Below are 24,023 nucleotides of genomic sequence, written 5' to 3' on the forward strand. Positions count from 1 at the left end.
ATACGTAAACATTAGACGGACGGATCACTTAAAATCGCGCGCTTGTCAGTATTCAGGCTTCGTTCTGCGGTTTAATTTATAGCATTATTGCTTTTGACGTTAATTACCATAGAAATTTTAAACGCTATATTTATTTGGCATTGTCGAGTGTCAACGCCGTAAAACTGTTAACAAGGTGTACACGTGAAATTTATATTTGTCAGTGTTGCCAGTACTAAGTATTTAACGTTTTGTAATACTTCTCAAAATAGCACATTATTATGCAGTGAAAAACTAAATTATAGTTTGCTACTGCTTACTACTTACACGAACATGCAAAATTACATATTGCCTTTTAAAACCACAAGAGTAAAGACAAACTTTGGTTTTGAATCGACGATATTTTAATCTATGATATTCATTATGAATTTTGTATGGCGTTTTGTATTTCAGCGACGTTTGGGAAGTTTGGGAGTAAAATTAATTAATTAATCTAATCAACAACTGTTTCTAATGCGTAATATAGCATAGCTATTAACAAAACGCATAAAATACGTAAATCTATGGTTTGTTTATCTGTAGTCTTACTTCGATTGGAATAGGCTTTATAACTTACTTACTACTTAGGTATATTCATTGTGAATTACTACTTAGACATTTAAAATTAAAAAATATATAAATAAGGCTTATTGAGGATAACTTAAGCGACAAATTGTAAATGTTTTTTAATACATTATTGCAATTTAATATCAAAATCAGGAACATCCGTCTATATTTAGTGTGAGAATTTCTGCAGTATTACGGAACGTTAACCGTGAAATATATGTAGAAATATAAGATGATCAAAATTGAAAAAAAGGCAAAAAAATGAAAATGTATACGCATCGTCGTAGATCTGAGTTCGCATAGTCATGAGTTAGCAGCTTCACTTCCGCCAGTCCAAAATGAAAACACATCGTAAAACAAGCACTTAAATACCAATGACCGTGAAAGTAAATTCATATTTAATACTTTATTACTTTTCATATTTAATTTTTTAACCAAAATTCATTTTCATATACACACACTATGGTTTCAAATCAAATTATATTATTTACTAAATTGTAATTTACAATTTGTACGATAGATTGAAATTTGAGATGAGGAAGAAATTTCTCTAAGGGATAGCATGTATTTTTTATCTATTTTATTTCTCATACGTATATTGTTAAAAATGTATATTATATTCACATGATCAAATACTGTTGAGTTGTTAGGTTTATTTACTTAAAACGATTATATTAGGATTAGTAACAGTTATTCTGACTGCTTAAATAACTTTTTCGTGTGAATATTTTTCCTAGTAACATGGCAATACAAAAAATATGCCTAGTGATGTACGTAGTCACCTCGACCTGTAGAGAAATAGGCTTGTAGGAAGTAACTAAAGTGTTGCTTGCCTTGAGATTGAATTTGTTATATTCCTTGTGTCTGAGATGATACGATTTTTTTATTAAATAATTTGGGTCTATGAAGAGTTTTATGATACGGGTAATTTTAAACATTTGTTACCAAATTTTGTGAACTGGTTCATTTTTCACGCAGAAAATTGGAATTCAGATTCTCGCCAACGTTCCATGCGGTCATGTATTGAAGAGTAGATATTTTAAATTTATATATATCTACTTATTTATATGTAAATAATATTATTTACTTGGATATCATATAAATGTAATTGCAATTTTAGAATAATTAATATGTACAGAGTGATGTGCGTGAAACCAGCAGCGACATAAAGTAAAAGTAAAACACACGTGTAATTTCCCACTTTTGTCACCTCGTAAAGAGGTGATTTGGAGAAATTCTATCACTGCTGCACTCTAAGTTGGTACGTAAAAATGTGGCAAATTGCATTAAATAAATGCAGATTTTCTTACTGAAAAGTATTTTACAACATAGTATGAGATTAATTATAAACTCAAACTAAACACATGAAAATCATTAGTGGTTTCATGGTCATCATTTTCGGATACGTACCTACGATCATTGATTAATATTCGCGTATTGTGTATAAATTATTACTACTCTTCAGACGAGGTTTACATGTAAGGCTTTCAAGGTATCTCAAATGAGTTATTAATTCAGCTGTAACCTCATACGGTTCAAGTCGACCGTTCTACATTGAGGACAGATGAAACAAACATGAGGTGTTTATGATTAGCATCAGATGTCTTCAATAAACATTGGAATGACGCCTTGGTTAGATAAATTACGATAAGCAAAAATTTTACTACATTGTATAATTGTCTGTGTGAAATTGAATTGAAACACCAATGAAAAACATTAGCGTTTTTAATGATGTTATTAATAGTAAACAAATATATAGTTTTTAACCACAATTGCCAACCAATTATGGACGCATTCATAAAATTAAAACTTTATCTATCATATACTGTCAGCTTAGGTAATCATTGTTTTTATAATTACCATTTATTATTGTCGTTAATAGAGAAATAATTTCACTAGTCAGTGGTAGAGTTGTTTGCGAATCCGAATCGAGTTTGATTTTTAAACAATGAGGGGTTGTTGTTGTCCCACATACTTTGTATTGCTAAATTTGGAGAGACTGGTTTGAAGGGTAAGTGAAGCCAATGAAATTGTAGGTATAAGATATAACAGCTTGGCACTTTATGACGGTGTTGCCATTTAAATTTTAATAATAATATATATAAAGTGTGAAAAAAGTATTAGTTGTTCTGAATGAAATAATTAACTTACATTATAACTTGCGGTTTTTCTTGGTTAGAGTCTGCATTCCAAGACGATGCGATTATTTGATATGGTAGTCTTGTAAAATTAGCTTACCACTTATTAAGTATTTTTTAACAAAAAATATATGATAGTGACTTGAAGACTTGGATATTGGTTATCAAACTTTATATTGGTGAGTGTACATTAATTACAATGCTTTTTTCCCTGATTTGTAGCCGTCTAGTATTAAGTACCTTATCATCGAATTATCGTTCCCTTTGATTCAGAGGAAACGATAATTCGGTCATTAAATTTGACCTTGCCTACGTTTTGTTCACAGCATGAGCAGAATCACAATCGACTTTCCCTTTCCGATTGAATTTTCATGCCCAAAATATTAACGGAACGTTAAAAAACTAAGAGGATCAAATAACAGACTTTAATTTTATATTTTTTAAGCTTTAATAAAGGTTTTCGTTTGTAATATGTTTATGTACTTTAGTATTTATAAACTCGTCAAATCATTTCCGTTTATTTATTTTTTTAATTAAATTAATTGAAGTATTTTCTCGAAACAATGCACCTATGTACAAGACGTCCTTCATTACATACGTCAAGCATTTTAATTGAAGGCCATTACAATAAATTGCTCCATTTATTCTAATTGCGTAATAAATAAAACTATTGAAATAAAACAATAATCTTTAAATCAATACACCGTTATTCCTTGTATTATAAATATGCAGTGAAAAGTCTCATAATGGCTTAACAGTTTAAAAAATTACGTTATAACATTTGTTTTGCTTAATTCTCTCACTCTTTACTTGTGGCAAAAGTATTGCACCATACAGCCAATGATTTAAGTTTGCTATATAAATATCATATTCATTGCTTACTATAGAATGAGAAGACAGTTATCGAACCTAACAGATCTATATAAATTAATATTGTTGGTGTTATTTTAAATACCAATCAACCACAACTAAAATTTTAAAAAATCTACGGTTTTAGAGATTTATGTTATTATAGCGATTGTTTTAAATAATAGAATATGTATAGCGGTCACGGCCTTAAATTTTTTATTGTTTTATTTTATCTCATTGACAAACGGTTGCACCAAGCAACCTCGTCTTCATTATTTTTTGTTAGTCTTAAAAATCATTACAGCATCGTGCATGGAGTCGCTAATTGTTTAGATAAAACGGTCAATGTAAAATCATTCCAACACGCGACAGAGTATAAATAATACTTAATTTCGTTTCAAAAATCAAATCAATCATAAAACCCATACCTAATTAAAGTATATAGACATTATTTTAATATCAATGAAATCATTATTAAGATTAGAAAAAATCTGTAAGATTCGTTAAGAAACTGTTACGCGAAGATACGAAGGCATACGAATTACTAGGACTAGGTAAACATATGTATAACTAGTATACTAGGTATACATATGTATACCTATATATGGATGTTGAACGTTGGATTTAATCGAGTATACGACGCCAGGGTAAAAAGCATTTAAATTGCAAGGTAGCGACCAGAGTTCGTTACCCCGTCAGCTCGACGTGTCTCGACCTATCACACTTATCGTTCACAGACGACATCGATGAAATATACATCAAAATATACGCACACTTCATATCTATTATGTAAATAAATAACTCGCACTTTATTATTTTTGTATGAACAAAAAACATATTTGTATAAACGAGAAATTGAATATCGCTTATCTTTTGCTATTGTCGTCGCCTTTACTAGAATAAGTTTACGTTATTTTTTTTATTTTTATATGTACAGGTTAAATATTTAAGGGGTCAGATTTTAGACAAAGGAACCAAGGTATGCAATTATAATGATACTTTATTGAGACTTGGGTAATATAAATTGACTGTATGATTATTATTTTATAATTTCGATCACTTTATTCATACGCTTTGGAAGAATGGAGTCGGCTCGTAACCATTTCATTTGAAGAAAGAAGACTTAGTAAAGAATGTAAGGGGAAGTAAATTTATTTATTTATTCCGACCCCGTTTGAAGTTTTAAAAGATCTTGAGCCAAATGTAAACGTTTTGAATAACGTGTAGGAATAAATTGTTATCAAAAGTAGTAGTTATATAATAGAAATAAATTGTATTTAATTTTATTAAAATTATTTTGGTTGTTAGTTAACACCTCATATGGATGCATATAGTGATCTAGCAATGTCGCTTTGGTAGATAGGGAGAAACTACTATAACTTATGTAAATTAAAGTTCTTGAGTTTTCTATTTTAACAGACATTTGTACAGGCCCGTCAGGGTTACCAGCAAATATTCTACCAGCAACAATCACAGTGACCGTGTTTATGGATGACGGTGACTACTCACCATAAGGTAGCCCATTTGCTCGTCTACCGTCTTATGTAAATAATAAGAATAATAAAAGTAAACTGTTTATAAAAACCTCGAATCAAACTTTATAATATGTTTAGGTGCCAATATTTAAGTTGTTTCGTTGTCTCGCTTCTTTGCTTGCTTATTATAAATTGAACTAAATGACTACTTATAATGCATGGTCCGTATAAAAATTTAATTTAAATTTCATTAATATTTAACGATTACGAAACATTAGCTGATGATGTGTGACGAAACGGTTGATGTTTATTAATTTGGAGGAACCGATTTATAATAATTTTGAAACATTTTGGTTCAAGATCGTCATTGAATTACAAACGATGTTATAACTGAATATCTTTTATTTGAGAATTGATAGTTTTTATGAATCGAACTTACTGAATCGCCTAAGTCAGATTATATTGTCAAAACATTTTAATTTTTTTAAGCTCGTCTGGGTAGATCACAAGTTCTATCGTCAAACAGCAATAGGTACTTGATTTGTTGTTCTGGTTAGAAGGGTGAGTGAGCTAGTGTAATTGCAGGGGCAAAGGATATGACATCTTAGTTTCCGAGGTTGGTGGCGCATTGACAATGTACGGGATAAAGCATGGTTGTAACCACGTTCACGATTGCGTGCGTAAGCGACCCCGTGACGCTACTCGTTAATACGGAAAAGGTACGGGGTTCGGGGCGCACTCGGCGCCTTGGACACCGGCGAATCTCACATACCCCCCCACCGTGGGAGAAACGCGTAATGCGTTAAAAAAATGATTGTAAGCACGTCACATGAGATGTCTCCTTTGCCAGTCTTCCTACCTATTTAAAATAAAAATAAAAAATTTAAATGTTTCGATGTACCAGTTAATAAACAAAATAAATTTCAATGTTCCAAGTTCTAGAAGAATTAATTGAATCATTAACTTTGCCGACTACGACGTCCCCGCGCAGCTCGATCATTTACGAGTGTGATCAAGAAACAACAAGACAACGGTACGATCCAATTTATTTCTAGTGTGGTGCCTCGACCTACCGCGTAAGAAGCTTTAAGCATACTGGCAACAAATACGGTTTTAAATCAATATATATTATGTGTTTATACATGTTTATGAGAAATGGGATGGGTAACTTTGTATCAATTTTATGCGTACGAAGTCGAGACTCGAGACGGTCAGCTGGTTTACATAATCACGCATCATGCGCCTGTAACGTAGATTCGATACAATAATACGGTATTTCTAAAACTAATAAATGGAAACGAATGAAAATCGTGTATATATTTTTGTATGCGTGTGTATATATTTGCACATGTGTGTATATATTGTGATATAACGATGATAATAGGTCAAATTGTGAATAAATTTCATCGTCAGTATCCCCTTCGCGTCGTTTTGAATAGTAACACCGTGGCGTCGCACGTGACATTACAATTTTAAATTTCGACTCGGAGTATGTAAAATTCGTATCTTATGCAAGGTTACATACAATAAGTAATTTAATTATTTATGTTATATTTATATGTAATTATATGTTATATTATGGATAGTTTTTTTATTGCGTGCCAAAATTGTAGACAAGAACTTTTTTTATTAATTAACTAATATTGAATAGAGTATAAAATTAAAAAGTTACATTTTTAATCTGTGACGGAATTAATATTTACTAAAAAAAAAGATTACATATAACTTATATATAAATGATCTTTTTTTACGACACAGCTGTTCTATGTTCGAATGAATGATGATGATGATGAAATGATAATGTCAAATTATCATGTTTTTAATTTTGCAGGACTGTGTTGTACTGTCCACGTTATGTTATTGGTGTATATTCATGTGTAGCAACATGTATGTAAGTTTTTCAACTGTTATATGAAGTATGAGACTTTATTGTTCCAAGGCAGTATTCGCCCACGCTGGCTGGAAGCTACGCAAATATCATCAAAGTATTCATTAATACGATGAGTTTGATGACCTGAGCCTGGAATGTAAATATTATTGTCGAATGTTTAATTCACTCAACGTTATATTTTTTTCTTGAATACTTATTATGTCTAATGTTGTATATAACGCTATCAAAATTATGGACTTATCATATATTTCATTCTAAATATTTCGACGTATTGATTATAGTAGTAAAAATTTCAATGACGTATTCCAAATTCAAAATCATACGTACTATCATATGTTTTAATGAGATTAAAAAGGCAAAGGTCAAATGGTATGATACCTATTAATAAATGTTTATTGCTTATATATCAATAATTGATACTGGACGAAATCTTAGCTTAAATCTTGTAATACTGGCTCACTCATATATTAAACCGGAACATAGCAATACAAAGTATTCGCAAATTTGTACAAAGCTTCTATGAAAGCCTTACTGTGTGATAAAAGGACCCAATTCTTGAGAAAGTGAAATATTAATAATTATGAAATAAATAACATAGCAAGTATACATTTTTTTTCATAAATAAAAAAATATTTCGTTTATGTTTATTTATTATTTTGTATGATATTTATAAAAACTTATGGACTTTATGGATTTATCAACGGTTCTTATAAAAAACAAGATAATTTGTTTGGGTTGCAAATTCTAACACGTTTTTCCTTTTTTATATTTATTATACTATAAAAAAATTAAATAAACTTAAGTTATAGGATTCATTGCTGTTAACATTATTTTCGACTTATATGTTAAATTACATTAGATAATTTTACTTTCGATTTTACTTATAAAACGTTGTTTAGCTCGTGATTGGATAAATAGTGTTCTGTCTTCTTTTTTCCAATGTCAAATTAATATTGACAGAAAGAGAGAAATCAGTGTTCACCAATTGACTAAAACTTCTAGGTTATTTAGAAGTGAAACATGCTATGTACACCTGGGGAGCATTTCGGTATATGATTTGGTAATGTTCCATAACGATAACGATTAAAGTATTAATTGGAATGAAAATATTTATTATTTCTACTGATAATAATTTTTCAAAATATATTTATATGGTCTGCCTTTTAAATAACAGTGGACTAGATGTTTGTCTCGAGTGTTTCTAAGGATTCTGTACTTTAGCCTCAGAGGAAATAATAAAGAAGATATGTTCGCCAGGTCCCTAACCATACGTTCTGTTCAATTATAATAAAGTCAATTTGTAATTTAAAAAAAGAATACAAGTCAAAAAATTTAATAATATCCGCTTAAGCTTAAATCGCTGTATTCGTATACAAATATTATTACACAATGTGTACTTAATCATTACGAAATAGTTACTGATAAGGGGATCCAAGCAAACAGTTAGTATAATCCAACGAAGCTAGAATGTAAATAACAAACATATTCATTAATACCTAGTATATGAAATAACTGGGTCATGGAGACAATAATGATTACCGTTATTATACGGGTACCGGCTGTTAAGACTAAATATTTATACTATTGTACTGTTCGATTTATAAAAAAAAAATCAGATTATAAATACTACCAGCGACATCTAGTGTGAGTCATGTAAATAACTTTGTATCAATGTTATGTTTATGTCAATTAATTACTTTTATTTTTAATCTGTATTGTTCAGTCTTAATAAAATATTCGCCGTTATACATGTTATTCTATTTTTTAATATTTAATTTATAATGGTATGTTCTAATTTTATGACAAATTACGTTTTAATCTCTTTAACCGGTGGACGTAAGCTTGAGAAATAGAAACTTTCACATTTAAAATATGCATTAGTGCGCCCGCGATTAATGTGGTTTATAAATAAAATATTTCTTGCATTTTAATGAGTTTGTTATTATTTCATTTTATTTATTAAAAAAATATTATTAAGTTCATAGCTTTTTAGGAACAAGCTCTTAAATTTAACCACGTACATAGACGAATTAGTTTATCTTTTTTTTTTCGATGCTAGGATTAAAAGTGTGCCAGATTTCATCTCAAACTTGGTAGTATTAGGAACTGGTTTGAAATTCAATCGCAAATTGCAATGTTTGTCACGCAAATTCTAAGAGGTGAAGTTATGCAAAAACTTACAAAGCAAACACTGTGGACAATGAAAGAAAGCGTAGGTAAGGTTCTTCGGTTTTGTAATGCGACAAAAGCGTTTCATTTTGAAATGTTACACAAAGAAACTTGGCACTAATTCGGCCTTTTATTAGTCTTACCTATTTTATAAATTCCGCTATACCGACATCAACGAATTTGTCCATAAAGTTATACTTATATTGATGTACCTATGTGTACCTCTAAGATTTTTGTTCTTTCATTCAATTCATGCTATTATATGAATTAACTGAGCTTGTGTGAAAAATAATGCGAAGAGATGATGTCTGATCAAATTATTTATTTAATAGCAGGTAGGCAGACTAGCAAATGGGAGACCTAATGCTAAGTGGACCCCAACACCCATAGACATTGGCACTGTAAGAAATATTACGTAAGCATCTCTTACGTCATTAATGCGCCGCCAACCTTAGGAACTACACATTCAACGTAAAATTGATGTCACCTGACCGTTTAATTGAAATAGATAATTAAAAAGTTATTTCCTAGAAATAATAATTACACGTATATAATATTACATTAACGAGTGCATTAATTCTAAGAATCAATTTGATTTTGAATGAATGCATCGAGTATTTTACTGATAAATACGTCAATCTTTATCATAGAAACTATCGATACAACATCATCCGATAGAAAACACGTTATAAACTAGAGTAAGGATTTTGTGACAAGACATCGGTGTTGCCAGACGTTTTCAACTTAAACGTTTTAAAATACGTTAACTAGTAACGTAGTTTTAAAATACGTTAGTAGTTTTAAAATACGTTAGTAGTTTAAATAAGACGTTTTAAAATTAAATTATTATTTGTTTTAACAATTTTCTCAGTAAACAAACATAAATAAAAGTATAATCCTTGTTTTTTCTATATAGAGTTTTACTGTTTATTTTATCAAACATTTCCTTAGTCGGGGTAAAAATAACACATCCATTCCGTTTGATAATTATATCGTTCTGACAAAAGTTTACCTTGCGGATTTATATTTTAGCGGGTGTAAGGGAAATCCCTGGGGTACAATTCTACCAACCTATAACGAGTACGATACGTTCACGATTCAATTCCAATCCAAATTTGACTATTCTTTATTTATTCAGATCGGAACCGAACCGTTATGATGTTAATAAATATCGTTGTCTGAAAACTAAACTTAATTATTAACTTTTATGCCAATAGTCGATAATTAAGTTAAAGAAGAGGAAAATGTATAAACGGCAACGATCACGCTTCGATTCGAGCTAGCCTGGGAGATGCTAATGATATGACTGTTGGTGGTAGACTTGAAAAAGCGATGTTGGTTACTTTAATTGATCAGTTCCTATCTCGGTTTTTGCATATATAGAACGATGCGTAAGACATCCAAAAACAAACTAAAGAAGATTTTCTCCTTGACTTATTGATATCTGTTTCAGCTAATTTTATCGCTTTTCGTTAGCAAGGGTGTTAAGAAAATTCGCAATTGTATTCAAATTGTATTTTTTTCCATGGACTTTAACGTAAAGTTGGTGCAATGAGGTCAAGTTTTCATAGATTATTTCACCAATGTCACAATGTCATGGGTTGAATAATGCACGAACGAGAACATGAGGTAACCGAAATTATAGAATCTTGTGTAATTTAACATCGGACTTCGACTGTTTCTTTCTAGTTCCAGCATTCGAAACTCGCGGCCATTTTTAGTCGGAGGTATATGTGAACAATAGTTTTAAGAAACGTTCACAATTTACAAATATATACAAGTTAAAAATTAATACATTATTTACCATACTTATTCGGTATTCGTATTGCCATATATATCCGTCTCCTATTCCAAATTATGCCTTTGGTACGTTTGCAGCTGAAACGCTTGAACCTTGGAGTAATAAAAAACCTATTTATTAAAAATATAGCACCTCGTTTTATTGCCACTAACGGTGACAGGAGTGCTGGTTCATTTTTCACACAGAGAATCGAAATAACGATTCAATGGGGATGTGCTGTCATGCCACTATTCCACGCGATATTTGTAATTTTAATTTCTACATATTGAAGGCTTTGTAATTTCTACATATTGATGGCCCAGTGGTAAGAACGCGTGAATCTTAACCGATGATTGTGGGTTCAAACCCGGGCGAATACAACTGAATTTTCATGTGCTTAATTTGTGATTATAATTCATCTCGGTGCTTTACGGCGAAGGAAAACATCGTGAGGAAACCTGCATGTGTTTAATTTCACTGAAATTTTGCCATATGTGTATTCCACCAACCCGCATTGGAGCAGCGTGGTGGAATAAGCTCCAAACCTTCTCCTTAAAAAGGAAGAAGAGGCCTTTAGCCCAGCAGTGGGACATGCACAGGCTGTTACGGAAGGCTTTCTTTAAAAGTGTAATTATTTCCAATGTATAATCTATCTTGTGTGTGTTAATAAAAATAAAACCAAATACTATTATAATGTTTGTAAGCAACAATACGAACAAGTGTGGTGCGTCTACCAGGATCAATATAATTGCTGACACGCGCTTGCCACGTGAATTGGATACCTAAGATGCTGCTTAAAAAATGTAATACCACTTCATATATTTTTTAAGATTTTTCAAATGAAATAATGATAAGAAGAAGATATTGCTTTACAGCGTTTTTGTTATTTATTAAAATCGAGAAACAAAATTTACTTAAATTTTTAGTAGTTTTACATAATGTCCCCCAGACCAGGTACTGCCACGGCGGTCAATCTCAAAAAAGATTAGTCAACTGCGCAGGACATATTATAGTGCACAAGTGTGTGCGCAAACACAGGTGCACTGTCTTCCCTTACTCTCATCCGATGGGACAGCAATCCGACAAGACCGAAAACTGTTTAGGCGCAGGACCAACATCTTTACGTGCTTTCCGAGGCACGGAAGTGTACACACTTCCAACTTCCAGACTCCGGGCTGCTACTGAGAATTTTCGACAGAAAAACTCAATAACTTTTTATTGGCCCGACCTGAGATTTGAACCCAGGCCTTAGGCCTGCGGCCTTACATGTAGCCACTAATCAATATATTTAATTGCATAGAAAACAAATGGTTCAAGCAACAAAATTATAACAATAAAAATATGAGTAAACTTAAAGTACAACTAAATGCGTATCATTTTAGCGGCCCGTTTCGTCTGAGAGGCCTGCAGGTGTGTACCCGCCATTAGGCCACAACTATTATTAACCGATTTGTCGCTCGTTACGGCAACATTAGTGTCGATAACAGGAATAATTCAAATTTTATTTAATTACCAAATGAAAACACGTTATTGAAAATGTCATCCTTGAATGAGATCGAAACAAAGGCGATATTATCCTCATTGTTCTGGCACAGATAATACAAACGGAAGTAAGGAGATTTTTTTTTAATTTTTAAACTCAATCAACAGTTAGAGCTTAAAACTTTTTAAATTAATGAAAATGATTTTTTATCTTATGAGCAAAGAATACATTTTAATTATGTGCTCCGAGGCATCTGTTCTTTAGAAAGTCTGTAACTATTTTAAAACATAATCATTATTATATGTTTGTCGTATTTTTATAAAACGAATAATTGAATATACAAGACCAAACGCAGATAGATGGCAACAATAGAATTCGCTTACATGATCGACATCTAGACAGGAATAGAGATAACAGTCGAATACATTTAACGTCCTTTGTAACGACTCCGTGCAATAAAACAGATCGTTAAATTAACGGTCTTATTTGACGTTTACGATCTCATCATAATTGTAGACGAACTTTTTTTTTTATTTCCTTTTTTTTTAAATTTATGCCCCAAAGTCAAAATTCTTTTCTCAACCATTTATAATAAAATGTAAAGAGCAATATGGTAAACATTTTTATTAATTTCTTATATAGGTAATTGTAAATATGTAATTAAATATATATAATTTATACAAAATTATTTTTAATCATTTAATAACATTAATATGAATTAAAAACTGATAAATCAGTAAAGCTTATTCGATTACTCTTCAATGATTTAGTAGAATGATTATCTGTAGGTCAATGTTGTATCATCAGAATTTAATAAATATCTTGTGAATGATAGGATTCGGTGGCATACAAAATAATTTAATTCGATACATAAAATTTTAAAATTAATTGATATGTAAGATGAGTATGAATGAGTAAGTTGAAGCGCACTAAACATATATAATATAATAATAGTAATAATATCCTGGGACATTTTTTCACACACGGCCATCTGATCCCAAATTAAGCTTGTACAGAGCTTGTGCTATGGAAACCAGACAACTGATATACTACATATACTACTTTTCTTTTGTAAATACATACTTATATAGAAAATTACACCCAGACTCAGGACAAACAGACATGTGCATGCACATAAATGTCTGTCCTGGGTCCTGGGTTGTGGGTTCGATTCCCGAACCCACAACCTTCGGCGTGAAAAGGCAAGTATCTAACAACCACGCCAACCGGCTCGTCAGTGTATGTAAGGATATTTAATCATTATATATTTTTTATTTGAAATGTATATATACGTATGTACAAAAGAGTAAATCATTTGTACAGTCCTAGGTCATGTACAATTACTAGCAATGTTATCTCTGTAACTTCTCAACAATGTTGCAAGTGTCAATCTAACAATTGTACTATAATAGATACATACATATAGTATTTGAGCTGTAAATTGAAGTGGTTCGATGAAGCCGCGCCTGTGGGGTCGAACGTCACACGTCTATGCAATTTGCCGTTTAGCGATTGTTGAACTCGGACACTAGGCGATGAAAAAAATTACGTATTTTAGGCGTATAAATAGATATATGTCTATTTGATTTGTAGATAGACAAGTAATCTCGACTTACATCCGTTAATAAGAGCCTTTCCTTTAGATTTTTTTATTTATTGAAAACAGAAATAACAATAGTTATTGCGAAGAAACTCTCTGTTCATATTCAATTAATATATCCTATTAATTATTTATATAATATAATTAATGTAAGTATTAAGATTTGCGATATGGAACGTACAATATGGCCCATATCGCATAAAGTTAGCCTTAAAAAGCATTAGAGCTTTGAGCAATTTTAAGCAGCAAAGATGATAAATAATTAAATTCGATTCGATTCTTTAGAATTTTATAAGTTAAAATATATAATTGCATTTCGAGTATGATATAAGGAAGTAAGTGTAAGAACATAAATACTGGAGTGTATTTTAAAGATGATTTTAATCAAAAAAGAAAAACTTACTAATTTATTTATTTTTTAACGATAGGAATCGTTCAATAACTTTTAAATGTCACAGATAAAAAACATAGCACATAAGAATTTAAATGATACACAAAAAAAAGAATTTAAATAACAACTTCATAATGTCTCGATATTTGAACTGTTTTTTTAGATGTCATGCGTTTTAAAAACTTATTTCAAGACAAATAAAAAGTTGAATATGAAATTATAAAAAAAAAAACAACTATATACATATATAATTGACCCTTTTCATATTTGGTAAGTACTATAATGTCATAAAACTGTGTTCCAAATATCTAATTTTTCACTTTATCGCTACACGCGGTTTTCGCCTTTAATTAATTATAAATACAACATAAAATAGCACAGCATCATGTTCCGTCATCACACAACAACATGACCGAGTTGCTGAGTGAAAGGAGAGTAGCGAGCAAGTTGTATAAGTTGATGCCATTCGGTTGAAGTTGAAATCACATACGTTCTTATTTACGTGTATTTTGACGTTTATTTAAGTAACGTATTATATTAAGTTGGTTCTGATGTAAAATAATGAATTGATGTAGAGATCAAACATTTACCGTACCGTAGAGGCCTCCTCTCCCTTTTTGAGGAGAAGGTTTGGAGCTTATTCGACCACGATGCTCCAGTGCGGTTTAGTGGAATACACATGTGGCAGAATTTCAGCGAAATTATACACGCAGGTTTCCTCACGATGTTTTCCTTCACCGTAAAGCACGAGATGAATTATAATCATAAATTAAGCACATGAAAATTCAGTAGTGCTTGCCACAAAAAAAGGCAGCGCAGAGAAGTTTTTATTATATAATATTATAATACAAGTAGCTGCGCTCCGCATTTCCACCCGCTATGAATTTCAACTATCGACGATAGGACGTAAATTTCATATGCTTGTAGAAATAAGTAGAGTATAAAGACTATTTAATTTTCTAGTTCAGAATTTTAATTAACATAAACCCAATCTAAATTCTATCTAAAGTCATTGTGTTTTTTTTTATTTTTGAAAATCAAAGATTTACTTTTTGAATAAAATACCACAGATGACATATAATTGCATATTTCTTTATTTTATTTAATGGCAGTTTGAATAATTTTAGTTTTAGTCATGTGTTAGACATGAATATAAATCGATAAACAAATTAACTAAATTTCTAAATTAAATGTTCTTTTAAATAACAATAAATTGCGATTGGATAGATGTATGTAATATTACTAGTAAACGAAATAAAGTGCGCAATTTTCTTGGCCAAATATTTCTTGGTCGTTTGTAAAGTTGGGTGTCAACCAGATGTTAGTGGGGAGATAGGCAGCGTTGCTTACAGCAACAGGGTGGGGGTGGCGGTGGGGAGTGGTTTCAACACAAGTGTTTGTTTACCAACTCCCTGTTCACCTGTTGAGTGGATAACATCCGCTGAAAGAAATGTTATTGAATTTAAATTGCGATAAAATTCTTGTAGAAAATAACTTTTATTTTGCGAGTATCGGATATTTTTTGACATTTAATTCTTAGGGTTCTTTGTTCATAGCGTAATATTTTTGTGATAACTATAATTCAGAAGTACATTGTCAATTAACAAATTGACTATTTATTATTTAATAAACTTAACGTGCGTTTAGATTATATGTTGTATTGCAAGGGCATGAAAGAATGCATGAATTCCAAGTTCCAGAAGACATGGATAGTAAAAATCGAAACCGCTTTAAAAAAAACATTAAGTACCTAGATCATACGAACCACACAATGATTTAAAGTATAAATGTATCGATACGAGTTAACCTCGCACGCTCCAGCTCTACTTCTACTCGACCCAGCAACAAGTGGGGGTTTGACCAAAATAAACGAATGAACGAAGGAAGATTAAGTGCGACCTTTAATGCCGTACAATTCACTATATTCAACGCTATATAACAAACCTATTCTTATTCCTGGTGATGTAGAATTTTGGTATTTGAAAACTGAAACTTTTATTTGGACAAAAATATTGTCATTCATTCTTCGTAACTGTTTATGTTTAATTTGTTGAATGAGAATGAATAGGACATAAAGAACAAGTGTTATTTTTAACGCAAATATTAAGTTCTCGAGGCCCCAAACTATTTTCTAAACAAATTGAACAATTTCTTTCATTCAGGTTTATCAATAATAATCTATCGCAGCATACAATAATTATAATTGTGTTTTCTTATTATTAATATCTCCATGATATACTACATTAAATGTATATAAACCTCAAAAGTCTGATATTTTTTGTTTTAGAAATTTCTACTGTAGGGTCTTGCGGACGCCCAGGGCTGTAGTCCCTCATGCCTGCTAAATCCGACCCTGCGAATGACATTAAAAACGTGGCTACTAGCAACGTAAGTCCCACAAAAACCAAAAATCACAAAACAGTGGCGTATTCTGTGATCTTTTAAAAGCTTTTAATTATATAACGCACTAACGGCTTTTATATACGCTAAAACATTACAGTTTTACCAGTTAAGCTCAAAATCTTATTGTCTCACACTTGAGTCGAAGAAACTTCTATTAATATAATAGTCTTCTGGATCTGTACTATAAACGGATGAAAATAAGTATAACATATAACAAAAGAATCTTAAATTTTTCTTTATATTCTCTACTTTTTTGCACAATTGTGACTTCAACGGCATTCTAAGCCGAGGTCCGGCCTCACAGGGGGCACCCTTAGGACGCCCGTTTCTATTGAGCCCCTTATCTGGCTCCCAACATCCGACTTGAATTCAACTCGCCATCCCATCCGGTGACGCTGTAGAGGCCACTAGGGCCAACGGCATTCTACAATCCGAAAAAAAAAACACAATTGTCGCGTTTCATGTCTTGTTCACCCTTTTCTCATGGCAAAAATATCGAGTTTTAGAGCGAGAGGACAATATTGTTTGTACCGACTCAGAATTTATGGGTCTTTTCCTTAAATACATATTTTTATCTCTACAAAACGATATAAATCAATTAGTATTTATATGTAAGAAGAATATTCACGCTTGTCACGTCACGCAGCTCCTTACGAGTCTGTACCTTATGGTATAAGTTTTTTTAATATATGGGCTCAGTTAGGCATTAAAAATCCCTTTAATTATATTGTACTTTCAGTATATAAATTTAACTGTAAAATCATTTCTATATTCTATATTAAATTGTATTTATATATAATCAGGTTATTGTAAATATTTCAAAGCGGCCGTAATAGCTAACTATTTTGTACATTACATGTTAACAAGAAGGTAATACACGAGTTTGTACGGAGTTATTGAGAACAATAAGACAAAACTCGTGTTTGAATGGCACATGTTTGCAAACACGTTTATTTGTAAACATGTACCGCTTAAATTTGCGACAAATTGTTTGCTTTAATGGGGCAGGGATATGTTTATCAAAAGGTATATCGACTATACACTGGTAGTTGAGCTTTGTTTAAGCTCGTCTGGGTAGGTACCACCCATTCATCAGATATTCTACCGCAAAACAGCAGTACTTGGTATTGTTGTGTTCCGGTTTGAAGGGTGCGTGAGCCAGTGTAATTACAGGCACAAGGGACATAACATTTTAATTCCCAAGGTTGGTAGCGCATTGGTGATGTAAGTGATGGTTAACATTTCTTACAATGCCAATGTCTATGGGCGTTGGTGACAACTTACCATCAGGTGGCCCATATGCTCGTCCGCCTTACTATTCTATAAAAAAAACACACACAACGATTTTTTTCCGTAACTCTAGGTGGATTTAAATTTAAGTACTTTTTTTTCTTTGTAGCTTGTGTTGCCAGGGATTAAAAATTAACAAGGCAATACATTTTTCGAATTCTTTTCGAAGATGTAAAAATTTGTTTACAAATCAAAATGTTTCAGCAAAATCGGATAATAAGAGATCAAGTTAAAGCTGATCTCATCTATTCATTGAAATTGATATAAAATATTGCTTTTCTATCGTTTAATATTTATTTATAAAAGTAAAGTAAAAAAAATCCTTTATAAGACTTACTTCTATATAAATAAAATAAATTGAAACGAAAGTGATGAGAAAACGAGATAACCCGTAAAAAAACTATACAACTTTATCAAGATGACGTTTGTATGAATTATATTATGAAAACATTAAACAGATCGTTCTTGGTTAGGTTATGAAAGACAGTTTTTAATTTAGAGACACGCATAATAGAATTTCACAAAGCTCGCTCTACTTTTCTATACTAAAATTATAAAGAGATAAGTTTTGATTTTTTTGTATGTTAGTTTGTAATGGATAAACTCAGCGACTACTTAAGCGATTTTAAGCGCTACGAAAATAGCAATAACAACCCAAGGTATCAAAAATATTCCTATATAAATTTCTACTGTACTGTACTTATGAGAACACATGTGTATACCTGTATATGTCTGATTGATGAGTATTGCAATGAATCGCTATTTGGTTGACACGTCCATTTATTAGTAAGATCGTTACAATACAAATGTGTCGCCGGCACACTACTAAAAAAATTCACCCGGACGTTGGAAGGCGGCGGGTGGCTATTATATGTATTCGTTTCATATATTGGCCAATTTCACGTCCGTATTCCGTAATTCCGTAACAGCCTGTGAATGTCTCACTGCTGGGCTAAAGGCCTCCTCTCCACTTTTGAGGAGAAGGTTTGGAGCTTATTCCACCACGCTGCTCCAAAGCGGGTTGGTGGAATACACATGTGGCAGAATTTCAGTGAAATTAGACACATGCAGGTTTCCTCACGATGTTTTCCTTCACCGTAAAGCACAAGATGAATTATAATCACAAATTAAGCACATGAAAATTCAGTGGTGCTTGCCCGGGTTTGAACCCACGATCATCGGTTAAGATTCACGCGTTCTTACCACTGGGCCATCTCGGCTTTCACGTCGTTAAATGATAATAATACGAAAAACCTACACAGGAACAGTCATAGCAACCGGTCATTAATAAAATATTGTTATATGATTGGGAGTTGTTAAAAAAGATTATCAATCCTCCATCGTTAGAAAGTATGAAAGGAAAAAAGAAAAATTTACATTGCGCCACGGTTGCCTAGCGATTTATTAGCAGGGGTAGCTTAATCATTGTTACCATACCTACGCTTAATACGAGTTTAAAGTAAAAAATAGGAATAGTAAACAAAAAAGAATCTACACTAGGACATTATATATAATTAATTTACTAATTCGACCTGGAAATTTTACTAAATAGGCGCACGTTCATAATGATAATTGTCAAGACCGCATTAAGAGTTTATCCAGGACTCAGACCCGGGACCTCCATAGGTCTTTTTCAAAAACAACAATTTTTATGACTAAGTAACATTAATATATTTATATAAATAAAGTTAGGAATATAATTCAATTATATTTATAATCCATCTTCATAATTATCTTTGTTAAAATAATATAATTTGTTCCAAAATTAATTTTATTATTGTATCGCACGACTGAAATAAATTGTTCAATTGATATAGAAAATAATTAGGGACCTCCACTCCTTTATTGCCCCAGAGACTCTAGACCTCTAACGGCTCTGATAATTGTATAAGCTTGAAGTAAAGTAAAAGTAAAGTAACAGCCTGTAAATGTCCCACTGCTGGGCTAAGGCCTCCTCTCCCTATTTGAGGTTCTCCTCAAATAGGGAGAGGAGGAGGAGGAGGTTTGGAGCTTATTCCACCACGCTGCTCCAATGCGGGTTGGTGGAATACACATGTGGCAGAATTTCGATGAAATTAGACACATGCAGGTTTCCTCACGATGTTTTCCTTCACCGAAAAGCACGAGATGAATTATAAACAGAAATTAAGCACATGAAAATTCAGAGGTGCTTGCCCGGGTTTGAACCCACGTTCATCGGTTAAGATTCACGCGTTCTTACCACTGGGCCATCTCGACTATAGTCTTAAAGTGCATTGCGTTCAATATGACCTCAATCCAACGGAGAATCATCACAAGTCGTGTTGAATTACCTTATTAATTTTAATTTAATTATGATAATATTTGTTTGTATGAGCAAAGTAACTGACACGAGTCGAGCGTGACGCAGTTTCGTTTTTCCAATCCGGTTTCGAACTAGGAACGGCCTGCTTTTACCAGCTCACCTCTTCGAGATACCTCGTATGTTCAAAACCAGGTGTGTTGTTGGTATTTTTATTTCGTACTAGTTTTTCATAACAGCAGTTCTTTTAATAACTATTTCAATTAAGCTAACATATAGCATAAATGACGGTTATATATTCACTAGTTAAATCGTTGAAATTCACTTTATTAAACGACTTAAATAGAAGGAAAGTTCTCGTTGTTATTCATAAGTTTGTATGTGAGCGATTTTGTTAGAATGTAAACATTTAATTATTATGATTCTTTCACGGAGGCGACTTTTATATACTTATGTGAAAGTTTAAACACATAATATTAAAGCATGCTTATGTTTAAAGTTATAAATATGTTAAATGTCTGTTAACGCTTGTACATCTAAATCAAAAAACATTTCTTGACGTAACTTGAGTTGATCTGGTATCATTAAAATGACCTTTAATCACGGCGTCCGGTCGACGGACACGCGCGTGCCATATTTAATATATATAAATAATGACAATTGAAATTGTAATTTTTCTTTAATTGATTAATTATGAGGAAAACTTTTAGTTTACAATCATCAAAAATAAAAGCAAAACACAATAAATAACAAAGAGCGAGCAACAAGACGCGTCTTATTTAACCTCTAGGAATACAAGTCAATGCAGACTGATTCGAGATATACTGTATAAATTCAAAATGTTTACTTTATAAGTATACAATACCTTATACTTATGTATGCTATGTAGCCTAATATCGATCAAACTCTACACTAAAGTCTGTTAAAAAAACAATGATTATATAAAAAAAAATTAAAGGTGATCGATTCCACCTCGCTTTACTTTATTTTCCAGCCGCTGAGAGTAAGCGTTTCTGACAGGTCCTTGATCGAATGAACGATTTAACTTTATAGTGGCGAAGAATTAAAAAAATATATTTCTATCGGTTAATATTAAAGAACAGTATCATTAAAAACTGTACAATTACGTCAAATTACAATAAATGCTTTTTAACATCCATAGTGTTGTGTTGCAAGGTTATGCCAAATGTTTTTATTTTCGAATATAGCTAATAATGAAGATGAATCCGTCTTCGAGCCCGCTTCTATAGTGATTGCATGTGTTGCAGGACTTAATCGATGAAGTGGACACTCGACGCGCTAGTGTTTATTGAATCGATTGTCGATAACGAGTACGATGACCCTGTGACGTCTGCGCCTCTCACCACGTCAGACAACATCGCAATTACTTGATTCTTGAGAGGATTCAATTAAATAACAAACCAAGCAACCAAGGGATGCCGCTTACCCAGTATTATATATGTACGTTAACCATTGACTAGCTTAAAGTTAAGAACAAACACGGTGGGTACCACTTTTTATTGAGTGCTTATTATTTATCTACAGGTCATCTTGGTCGGAGTTTAAGGGAAGAACATCGCGTGGAAGCCAGCATGAAAATCTAGGACACGTCTGTGTGCCGTTCTTATCGTAAATCCAATACACAGCCGGTCTTGACAAAAATGTCTGCCGAGAAACTTTATATAACGTAATAAGAAATATATTTCACAAAACCATTTCAGATAATATTGAATATATTATAGTCAAGGTATGTTATATGTTTTTTAATGTTTATATGATTTCGTTTACGTCAATAAAACAATTAGAAAACTGCTCCGTGCAGTTTCACCCGTGTTGTTGACGTAAATTAATGCAAAAAGTGTTTTACAGAGCGAGTTGTTTGATCCTGTGATTGTCATACTTGAACAAACAAGTCTCCTTCTTTATTATGTCAGTATAGTTAAAAAGGCATGAGAAGAAATATGACAACACATGGAAACTAAACATCTAAGCGTTACAAAGAATACGTAAAAAACTTTACCATTTGAATGTTTTTTTTTACATGAGTATATTTAGTATTATTATTAAGATCAGTCTTGCCCAGTCGTAATAAAACCTATTTTAACGTGTCAGTCTTTTTATAAATATAATTATTATTCTTTTTTTTCGGCTAAAAGTTTTTCAGCGTCATTTTGTCTTATTCAATTATAATTGCATAGAATAAAACGAATTTAGTTATTACTTTTAAAAATTTAAACAGATTATTCGTGTTGCTTTAGAATATGATATAAAGGCATAGTACTGTTTTTTTGCGGCTTTACCCACGCAGTGTTTTATGTACATACCTGTCAGAGGAGAAAAAAATCAAACCGGTTTTTTATATTTAAAAATAAATTAATTATCTATTAAGCTTACACAATAAACATACAATGAGTCACTTTTTTTCTATGAAGTCGTTAGTATTTAGTGCACTTATTCTGTAAGAGAAAAATCGAAATAATCGAAATAATCGAATAGACGAATGAGGTTCTTTGTAAAACGTTTATATATAGCCTGGAACCTTCTCTGGTATACACAGAACAAATCAACAGAGTTTCATCACAATCGGATGAATGGTTTAGCAACGCATTGAGGACATACATGAAAATATTATTTTTCTTAATATAGAATGTAGACAAAAACAATACTTTTTTTTCTTAAAAAAAACATGTTCGCATGAATACTTAAGGCGTTAAAGTGTAACAAACAAACTCAAGACAAAACAACTAAAAAGTATATAGAATATAAAAAACATCATAAACATTTTTATTAATCTATCAAACCTACAATATTACGCGTAATCTTGAATATGAAAGTTACTTGTGGATTGTGGATGACTACAGAAATGAGTATCGAATTACGGAATTCAATAATATTAAAACTTAATAAGCTAAAACATCTTGCCCTTGATCTGAAATGACTCAGAACGAAAGGGTGGCTTTGACGCACGCACCCCGGTTTACCTTCGCCGTAATCTAGAGGAAAAACCGAAACAAACCGTACAAAAGAAATACAACTTTAATTTATTATAATTAAGACTTAAATTAAACTGACTGGGAGTCAGTTGATTAATTCCAATAGTCAATTATGGCTGCTAGTGATGTGTATGTGTCGATATTCGATTTTATTAATATTATTAGCGAATTGTTTACGTCTGTGTTCCAATAACGTGCGGGTTTTATGTACGTCTGAAGAACAGTTTTTAAAATAATAACTCGTTTAATTATATTTTGCGTACCATAATAGGAATAAAACACGAATTTAATTGATATAACATTTACATATTTTACGTACGTTTCTGGATCTAGTATTATCATTAAGATCGGTCTTACCCAGTCGTAATAAAACCTATTTTAACGTGTCAGCCTTTTTTATACATAGACATTAAATAAAAAATATATAAAAACGAATAATTGTTTAGTAAAACTGTTTTTACAGTTTGTTCGAACGTGTATTATTTTGTAAATGTTTCGAGAAATGACCGATCAAGGACTTTTATTTAAAAAAAAAAACTATTAAAAAATTAAATCAAACTTCAAGTTTAATTTTATGTCCTCCATGAAAACACTTCGACTTCTAGTAATGTGTAGTAAATCAATTTATAGTAATTTACATCGCTATTTATTATTCTTTGAAAAATGCCGTTAATGTGTGCTGTCTGTTAAACAAA

At 31.7% G+C, this 24,023-nt stretch overlaps 1 protein-coding gene across 3 annotated transcripts in view; it reads right to left on the reverse strand.

Annotated features, from left to right (window-relative positions):
• The window catches only part of LOC126780987 (nuclear factor of activated T-cells 5), an 83,934-nt gene that overhangs the window by 19,271 nt on the left and 40,640 nt on the right, over window positions 1–24,023 (reverse strand). The window lies entirely within an intron of this gene.

This window comes from Nymphalis io, chromosome 3 (assembly GCF_905147045.1).
Source record: "Nymphalis io chromosome 3, ilAglIoxx1.1, whole genome shotgun sequence".
Lineage (NCBI taxonomy): Eukaryota > Metazoa > Arthropoda > Insecta > Lepidoptera > Nymphalidae > Nymphalis > Nymphalis io.